The sequence below is a fragment of the Tenebrio molitor genome, unplaced genomic scaffold (genome assembly GCF_963966145.1).
Source record: "Tenebrio molitor unplaced genomic scaffold, icTenMoli1.1 SCAFFOLD_792, whole genome shotgun sequence".
Taxonomy (NCBI): domain Eukaryota; kingdom Metazoa; phylum Arthropoda; class Insecta; order Coleoptera; family Tenebrionidae; genus Tenebrio; species Tenebrio molitor.
In genome coordinates, this window is record NW_027184231.1 from 2807 (window position 1) to 13148 (window position 10342).

Below are 10342 nucleotides of genomic sequence, written 5' to 3' on the forward strand. Positions count from 1 at the left end.
ACGCGAATCTACGTCGAAAACTAGAAAAAAAAAAAATTCAATTCGAATTTCAATAATCGAAACGATGCGTCGTCGATACTAAACGTAGGTAGTAACTAAAGTGTGATCGGGTGCGATAAAAGTGTCCGTCAATAATCATCATCCGACAATCATTTAATAGACGAACGCTAATTTTTGGCACTCACTCGGACGACAGAACCAGTCCAGACGGAAACCGGGGCGCGGGGTGGGTGGGTGGTTGTATGTCCGTGAATCTGTCCGGCGCGCGTCAACATTTCAGTTATCGTCGCGAGAGTTAAAACGAAAGGTGGTTAGTGTGAAAGTGACGTTTTTTCGTGGAGACACGTTACGAAGGGTGAGTACCTAATATAATATAAAACCAACCGAAAACCCACAATAGTGCCCCGGTTTATTATCGTGAATAGGTGTTTGGTAAATATTTTCTGTATTCCAACTAGCAAGTCTTTTATCAAAAAACTCCGGCAACATGGCTATTGTGGTATTGTTGATACCACCTAACTGAAGAACTTAGTTAATAACTAAGTCGACGATTTTATCGGGAAATTGAACGGAGAAACAAAAATAGCTCTTAGCGACAGTTGCCTGAAGTCGCAAATAACGGCGATTGACGAAATCACGTTTTTTTTATTTTAATTCCAATGAACAATACACAGGGTCACAATTATCTGTTATGTATTCTATAATGTTTTGCAAAGTAAATAATGTGAGTTGTCATGCGTAATATTAATTAGCTAAGTAATTTTTGCAAGTATTTTATGTCAGATATGCAATGTATAATAACGTAATGTTGCAAAGTATTTTAATTTTTATGCTAGGTAGAGATAATAACTCGACAATAACTCTTCTCTAATGAAAAAAAAAATAGAAAATGATTTAGGAACATAAAAAATCTCATTAAAACAGGAACAATTGAAATTAAAATAAACATAACATTCTGTACTAAAGTACAGTTTTGTTCACTCCTTTTTTCAAAGTCTTCTGTCCTCTCATTTGCACATACTGCTATTCCAAAACAGTGAAATTGTCTGTTTCAGGGAATCCTTAACGTTCCTTGCTAATGTCAACAACGTTTTCGATGAAACAAAGAGTCGGAAAAATGTCGGCTCATTGTATTCAATAACATACGCGACTACAAAACCATCTGTATCATTTGTAGGAATCGCGGTTTTTTCGATGAGAATTCGTTCTAATTTTTTCTTTCTTAAAAAAGCTAAGTAATTTTAATTTCACTAAAGATGAACATTTAGGCTATATGCTGGGTAATGCAAATCCATCAACCATCAACTAGGTTGTTCAGCAGATGTACGATTGTTTATTTGATTTCTTCTTCCGAAGAGTTGTATTCTGGCAAAATAGAAATTTATTCATAACATAACCTCAATCAACTAAATTATTTCGAATACAATAACCACATAACTACAAGTTGGATAGGCATGGGTGCAAAATACCGATAATGCATGAAACCTAATAATAATAATAATGACATAATAAAAGTTAATTAAAAATCGCTGTTTCACGTCTTTTTCTTTTTTGTTCGAGAGTTTTTGTGGTTCTGAAAAGAACCGTTTATAAATGTGTCGAAAACGAAAAACATCTATTTCGAACTGGTGTACTTGGTGACGGCTTTGGTACCTTCGGAGACGGCGTGCTTGGCCAACTCACCGGGCAACAACAGACGCACGGCAGTTTGAATTTCTCTGCTGGTGATCGTCGAACGTTTGTTGTAGTGTGCCAGACGGGAAGCTTCAGCGGCGATACGTTCGAAGATGTCGTTCACGAAACTGTTCATTATGCTCATAGCCTTACTAGAGATACCGGTGTCGGGATGGACTTGTTTCAACACCTTGTAGATGTAGATGGCATAGCTCTCCTTCCTCCTGCGCTTCTTTTTTTTGTCGCTCTTGGAAATGTTCTTCTGAGCTTTCCCGGCCTTCTTGGCTGCCTTACCACTTGTCTTCGGCGGCATTTTTCAATTCAATTCGATTCAACAAACTCGCGAACTGCTCTGACTCGTGTGCGTGCGTTAACTTTGCACCACCACCTTTCTGATAGGTAGTGTGTTCACCAGAACCCCACCTGAAAACGGGCTCCCACCAATCGTCACGTCCTATTCTCCTATCACGGAGGCTATAAATTCGAAGCACAGCTACCAGCTTTTACAATCGACGAGTCCCGTCCGTCAGTTTTATTACTTCTCGTGGTGTCTAACGAACGAACTTAAAATGTCAGGTCGCGGTAAAGGAGGTAAAGTGAAGGGAAAAGCGAAATCCCGTTCGAGCCGTGCCGGTCTCCAGTTTCCGGTGGGTAGGATACATCGTCTTCTCAGAAAAGGAAATTACGCGGAACGCGTCGGTGCAGGAGCTCCCGTCTATTTGGCCGCCGTCATGGAGTACTTAGCCGCCGAAGTTCTAGAATTGGCAGGAAACGCTGCCCGTGACAACAAGAAGACACGTATTATACCGCGTCATCTGCAGCTGGCCATCAGAAACGACGAGGAATTGAACAAACTCCTGTCCGGAGTTACGATCGCCCAAGGCGGTGTCTTACCCAACATTCAGGCCGTACTTTTACCCAAAAAAACCGAGAAGAAACCTTAAACGAACGATCGATCCATCTCCGTGGCGAAAACTCAAAATATCGGCCCTTCTCAGGGCCACTATAGCTTTTTTTTTTCGTAAAATGACCGATGCATCTTTTCTTTTTGTATTATTATCATTTACGACTGCAATGCCAAAAGGAAAGCAAGGGGTGTTTACGATCTTGGTACATTTATCAGGTAGTCAGTTAGTAATAATTGTCCGTTGTTTCTCGAAAGAACATCATGTTTCTTTTTTTTCCTCTTATTTTTATTTTGTGGTTCTGAAAAGAACCGATTTTGTATTTCGTATTTTATTCTGGTTTTCTCGAACGGTGAAGAGCGCCAGGAAATTAACCTCCGAAACCGTAGAGGGTGCGTCCTTGACGTTTCAAAGCGTAGACGACGTCCATCGCTGTCACGGTTTTACGTTTGGCGTGTTCCGTGTAGGTGACGGCATCTCGGATGACATTTTCCAAGAACACTTTCAGGACTCCGCGAGTTTCTTCGTAGATCAAACCGGAAATACGTTTCACGCCGCCACGACGAGCCAATCTTCTGATAGCGGGTTTCGTGATGCCCTGGATGTTGTCACGCAGGACTTTGCGATGACGCTTCGCTCCTCCTTTTCCCAATCCTTTGCCTCCTTTACCGCGACCGGTCATCTTTTCAGATTATTTCAACTGACACAAAATACCTGCACACCTCGTCCCTAGGAAGTCAACTACCGCAAAATTTCAACTAACGGAGCCTTATATAGATTCAACGGTTCACCATCGACCAATCGACGAAGTCAGCCGTTGACTTTGTTCACGTATAAAAGTACAATTTAATATGGCGGAATTTTTAGTACCCGTTTACCTTTCGACGCGTGCACGTCTAACGATCGTCAGAGTCGATTTTAATAATTGTCAGTTTTGTTTTTCATTCGTTTCATTCGAAATGGCCAGGACCAAGCAGACCGCACGCAAGTCCACCGGAGGAAAAGCCCCCAGGAAACAACTGGCTACCAAAGCGGCCAGGAAAAGCGCTCCCGCCACTGGCGGCGTCAAGAAGCCCCACCGTTACAGACCTGGTACCGTGGCTCTGCGTGAGATCCGTCGTTACCAGAAAAGTACCGAGTTGCTCATCCGCAAGCTTCCCTTTCAACGTTTGGTGAGAGAGATCGCTCAGGATTTCAAAACCGATTTGCGCTTCCAAAGCTCCGCCGTGATGGCCCTCCAGGAAGCGAGCGAAGCTTACTTGGTCGGTCTGTTCGAGGACACGAATTTGTGCGCCATCCACGCCAAACGTGTAACCATCATGCCAAAGGACATCCAACTTGCCAGACGTATTCGGGGTGAACGCGCTTAAATTTTTCCACATCGTGTTTCGGAAGAACAACACGAAACACGAATTTTATAACAAAAAAATCGGTTCTTTTCAGAACCTCAAACTTTACAGGCAAAAAAAAAAATATATCGCCCTTCAACCGGAAATGAATAAAATAAAAATGTCAATAATCGGTCGGTCCTCTCGATTCGGGTTGGGTTGCGGTCGTTCGTAAAATTTTATTGCATCCTGTCATCACCTACCTGCCAGCTGATGCTATCTATTTTATTTGGTTTCGCCGTAAGGATAGTTTTATTTCTTTTTTTCGTCGTAGATTATCGTGTGGCCCTGAAAAGGGCCATTTGTGCGTGCCCCGTTGCCGGTAGTACGATGATGACGTCGGAACGAGGCACAGCCGAACGAACATGAGTCGAGTATCCATCCACGTTTCTCACTTTTTCCTCTTCGGCGAAGCGGCCTTTTTCACCTTGACAGGAATGGCTTTGGCTGTCTTGGGTTTGGGTGCTTTGGGTTTTTTAGTCGGACCAGCCTTGTTAGATTTCTTCGCTTTGGAAGGCGATCGGGGTTTCGGGGCGGCTCTAGTTTTCTTTTCTGCCGAGGAGGCGGCCGATTTCTTGGCTTTCGCTGCGGCGGCGGAGGCAGCGACGGCGCTCTTCTTTTCGGCAGCAGTCTTCTTCGCTTTGGGGGAGGCTTGTTTTTTGGCTGTCTTCGAGGAAGCCTTGTCGGAAGTCGTCGCGACGGCGGTACGTTTGGCGGATGATTTTTTCGTCTTGGATGCGGCGGACGAAGCGGGTTTCCTCTTGTCGGAGGCGGAGGCGACTTTGGCACCACCGGAGGTGGACGAGGCGAGCTTGAACGAACCCGACGCGCCCTTACCTTTCGTCTGAACCAGAGATCCCGACGCCACGGCGCCTTTCAGATATTTCTTGATGAAAGGGGCGACCTTTTCGGCGTCGACTTTGTAATTTGCGGCGACGAACTTCTTGATGGCCTGAAGAGACGATCCTCCGCGTTCCTTGAGTCCCTTGATGGCGTTGTTTACCATCTCGGATGTCGGAGGATGGGACGGTTTCGCCCTGGGATTTTTCGCTTTTTTCTCTTTCTTCGCGTGGGATTGAGGGGTGGCAGCGGAACCGGTGGTGACCGATGATGCTGTTTGATTTTCGACGTCGGCCATCTTTCACGTTAAAACGTTAAAAGTTAATAATAATTATTGAAAAAACACTTGCTCACACACGTACACTTCGAGCACCTCGTGAACGAGAATTGAACAAAAAAATTTTCTAAGTCTTTATAAAATAGTCGCCACTGCGGACGGAAGACTGAACGCGCACCGCGTCCGCCGTCGAAGAAATTGCAGGCCTCGGAATCGTTGCCCGCGTGATGGCATCGTCCTCTTTCCTCGATCACCATCGCCACCGTGTGATCAAGCTGGCCGAACTCGGTTTCCGAAGTTTCCCTGGAGATAGCGAAGTTCGTCTCGGAACGTCGGTGGGTTTCGAATCAGGTACACGCCCCTCCAACCACCAGCCCTAAATCCGGGTCGTCACGGTTTCGATTCGGGACCGACGGTTTACGTCGGCGGTGCGGGGTAGACGCGTCGATTCCGGGAATCCATATTTCGTTCGCCGAAATATTGGTCCATCTCTTCCCGGAATACCGCGCCACCTTCTCGATTTTACGACATCTTCGCGTCGCCAAACGCTTCCGAAACGGTCGAAGCACAGAAAGGACCTGGTGTTCGAACCGAGGCAATTCCGACAACAGGATGCCGCGAACCGCCTCTCCGACGTTCAGGTCGATCGTTTTCGGCGGAAGTTGAAACGGGACGAGTCGACGACGGGTCCCGTTGCCGTCCGGACCCTTCGGGACGGCCGAAAGTCCGTCGAGAGGATCATCCGAAAGGAGACGGTCTTCATCGTCCGACCGATGCCGCACCTACGAGTTTTCCGATATTTTCTTCGACGGATCTTCAGGTTTTCTTCCTTTCTTCCGTCTTTCTCTCTTCGTAATTTCGTGTCCGACCTGCGTCGTCCGAAGTCGGGGTGAAGATCGAAGAAAAAACGCCAAAAATAACAACTCGTCAGCCACGCACACCGCGTTCGAATGTCTAACGGTCCAACTTGGATTTTCGAAGATCGCCGAATCCGAGGGACGATAAATAATAATAATAATAATAATAATGGTAATAAATAATAATGTTAATAATAATAATAATGATATGATGATTATAACGATAATTATTATAGATAGGTAAATAGAAACACAGGTCTCCTCTCGAAAATCGGAACTTCCTGATATTACTTACATATTTCGGTCGATCCAAATGTGGGAATCTCGTCGTCGTCGGAGCAAGCAGCGCGGTAGGTGGGGTGAAATTCTGGATTTTCCACCGCCGCCGGCGGTCGAAAAATGTGCGACGCGGGAGATCGCCAGTCCGTCTAGTAGTCTCTCTTGTCGTTAGAGCGTGACGTGGTGGTTGTTGTGGGATTTCCCGTTAGTTCGGTCCGACGTCGGTCGTCAGAGGGTAAGTGCATACGGAAACGAAACGCATCGCGTTTTGATGTTCATATTCGTGCATCGGAATGTTAAAAGCAATATATTTTACACCAACGATCACACCTAAACACCACGGCAACGGCCATACCACGTTGAAAAGCACCGGTTCTCGTCCGATCACCGAAGTTAAGCAACGTCGGGCGCGGTCAGTACTTGGATGGGTGACCGCTTGGGAACACCGCGTGCCGTTGCCCCCCAACACTTTTTGTTTTTTTTTGAAATCCATAGCAACCACCGAACCGATTTGTTTTTCGTGCAGGTATTCGGAAACATGCACAGACCCGTATAATGTAGATTCATAGCTTTAAGTACTAGATAATTAAGAAAACAATTTTTTTTGTCGATTAATTGTAAACAATTGCAGAATAAAAACTCGTCAAACGGTAAAGGTTGTCGTTCGATCACCGAAGGTAAGCCACGCGGGCAGCGGTCAGCACTTGGACGGGTGACCGGTTCATTATATTCCTTCCGTGAGTTTAACAAAGATAACATATGCAAATGTCGTAAGTGCGACGAGGAAGACGGCGATCTTTTAATGTAAAAAAAATATATATTAGGTTACGCGTACATGCCACTTTGACTGCTGCTTTATTTTTTTGGTTTTTAAATAATTAGAGATCTGAATTCAACATATCAGTTCTATGTTATAATGGACAGACAATGTTGTATTCTTGGCCCCTAACACGTTAAGACCAACATAAAAACTAGAATAACTTACCATTCGTTAAACGTTAAACAATTTCGAACCACGTTTTTTTGAGCTCGAACAAACTCATAACACAACACTCATTTATTAGTCACTGGACCATTGTAAAACGAGAAGAGAGAAAAACCATGCGAAACTATTTTTAAAACGAAGAGAATAAAGGTTTTAAATGGTAGGGCTGTATGACAGACTTGTCAATTATCGTGGGGGGTACGGCTGAGATTTATGACGAAATCGAGCGGCGCCGGCGGTCGGTCACTTTCACGAAAGAGGTCTAAACACGGGTCGTTTACGATACCCTCTGGTTACTAGAAAAGTTCTAGACAGATGTTTGTCGGCTTTTCGACGAGGTATTTATTTGTGAGTCCAAAGACTCAATGGAGTAATATCGGACTGAAATTCCAAGATTTTGCTGTGTAATCCAAAAAACTATGTTCCTCGTAACATTTAACGATGTGTTAATTCAACTATTATTTTAATTTTTCGTATACGTATTTATACTAAAAAGTACAGCGCTTCCAACAGTGAATTGTGAATTGAAAATGTTTCAAAGAAAGATCGATAGTTTTGAAAAAAATTACATATTAATAAATTTAGATAGATTTAGAAGTATACATTGCACTTACTTTTCAAAATTATTGTACTTCTGATTTGGTTGAAATAACATAATATGTAGCAGTCATAGTCTTGTGTACATTGCAGTCGCGGCTGGTGTTGGGTAAAACCTTTATTTTTTAGGGGGTCATTACCCAAATGACCTCATGGACCAGCCGTTCCTGTTAGGTTTTATATATCAAATTGATTCGTCTGTCTTTTTCATCATGCCTTCGAAAAGCGAGCTCCTGTTTCGCCAAAGTAACTGTGACGTCAATTAAATACGATAATAAAATTCGGTTTTTCCGAACTTATTGTGAGTGAGAGCAGTGAGAGCATCTTCTTTTCGTATCCCACCTCCACCCGGCGGCAGTAGTGCAGTGCTTATCAACATAATTACCGGCGTCTCGCCTCCACATTTTGACTTTTTTGTGTTTTATGTGTTCTCTAAGTCCAAAATTTTTAAATTTTTAAAAAGAGATTGCGGTACTATTCCTGTTGCTGAAATTATAATAATATATTTATTAATTTTTGTATTATATGTCTGTGTTATATTGTGTGAATTTGGAACAGCTATATCTAAAAGATATGCTTGCTTTTGTTGTTTATTTAAAATAATAATGTCTGGTCTGTTATGCTGAATGTGAATGTCAGTTAAAACTGTGCGATCAAAATATAATTTGTAATTGTCATTTTCTAAACAACTTTCTGGTTTATAAATGTAATGTGGTTGTGTATCCTTTAATAAATTGAATTTAACTGCTAAATTCATGTGTATAATTTTTGCGAATATATCATGACGTTTTTTATATTCGCTGTGAGCCAAAACGGTGCAAGATCTTGTATTGCAAATATAAAACCCTCAGCTCTTTAAAATATCTCCCATGTAAAGACTTTTGTTTTATATTTGCTATAGTGTCATATCACGAGCTCTATTGAGAAAATAATTTTTTAGTGAAGCAATTTGATTGTGTTGTAGAATTTCTAGATTTGAAAAACCCCTACCACCATTTTCGCGTGGTAAATTAAATCTTTCAACAGCAGATTTGGGGTGATGTTTACAAAATTTTGTAAAGAGAACTCTAGTTTGAATATTTATATTCTTTAAATTAGTTTTGGACCATTTTATAACACCAAAAGAATAGATTTAATTTGATTTGATTGATTAATACCTAAATATTTATAAAATTCTCCTTTATTTAAATTTTTAATGATTTCTCCTTCTTTAGTTATATATTCTAAATTTTCGTAATGACCACGACATATTGATTGATTTTCAGTTATTGTTAAGTTTTATGTCATCCATATAAAGAAGGTGATTTAATTTAATATTAATTTTATAAATTTTAAGAATTTTAATTAACCATGAATGTGGTACTGAATCATAGGCTTTTTTGTAGTCTATGAATTGTTGTTGCATTATTTTCCAAACGTTTGAGACTTAAAATATTCGTCAAATGTTCTTCTTTTTTTAAATCAGAATACCCCTGACAAATCCGAACATTTTGTTTTGCGGTAGATAAAAGTAAACATGGGCCAAGACAGAATATTAATATTCGGTGTGGAATTTTCCTGCGTTCTTGTTCATTTCTATCGAAGTGCTCACGAAAAGTTGTGAATATCAACACTTTGTAATTGTCGTAGTGAAAAATAAAAAAGATAGCTATGGGGCACAACTTATTTCGCACTTCATTAGAAAAGTAACAGTATTAAAATAAAAAAAATATTTTTCTAAATTTCGAACGTTAGGTCTATCCTGACCAGCCGCCAATTAGTGGTATTATTTTATTTTTTGCTGTTTTCCACAATAGTTATTTTTATATTAAATCATTGATTCAAAAAATTGAAATTAAAAATTCAAATTTTTGAAGGAACTCTGAAGTTTCAATGCAGTGACCATGTTGCTAGGTAACTAATAAAAAACAGTGCGTGAAATGAAAAACAGAAATAGTCGTATGCGTTTTGTATGGTTTCTATGGTTTCGATCTTACTAACAATGCAATGAAAATGACCCACTTCAGGCACAGATAACTATGCGTGAATTTCAATTTTTTGAATCAATTATATAAAAACAAAATTGATTTGGCGGCCGCTACACAAAAGTGGTGGGAGGCGAGAACCTGTTTCCGCCGGTCAATTTTAAAATTAATAAATTTTCCCTGGATACGTATTCGACTTATCCGGTACGAGTTATTTTTAAATTAACTTAATGGCCCGTTGCTCTTGTTCTTTTTACATTGAATATGCGATGTTTTGGCATCGTTAGCAATAGTACAATACTCACGCATTTTTAATCTAAAATTAACAAAACTTGAATGGATCGGGATTATCACACTTCTGAATTGAAGTTTTCATTCGTTTAAAATATAATTGATAGTAATACGTAATGCGGATTGCCTAAACGTTGCTTCCATCACGTCAACATCACACATTCACGTTCGCCCGTAGAAATGGCGTGATGCACACGAAATCGATCCAAAAAGGCTCATAATATTTGTGTCACGCGAATCTACGTCGAAAACTAGAAAAAAAAAAAATTCAATTCGAATTTCAAT

The 10342-nt window shown here is 41.1% G+C and overlaps 1 non-coding gene across 1 annotated transcript; it reads left to right on the plus strand.

Moving 5' to 3' along the window:
• The first annotated feature begins 6561 nt into the window (after positions 1-6561).
• Positions 6562-6681, plus strand: LOC138141018 (5S ribosomal RNA). Its single transcript, XR_011162920.1, has one exon. It is a non-coding gene; the product is annotated as a 5S ribosomal RNA (ribosomal RNA).
• Positions 6682-10342: the final 3661 nt, after the last annotated feature.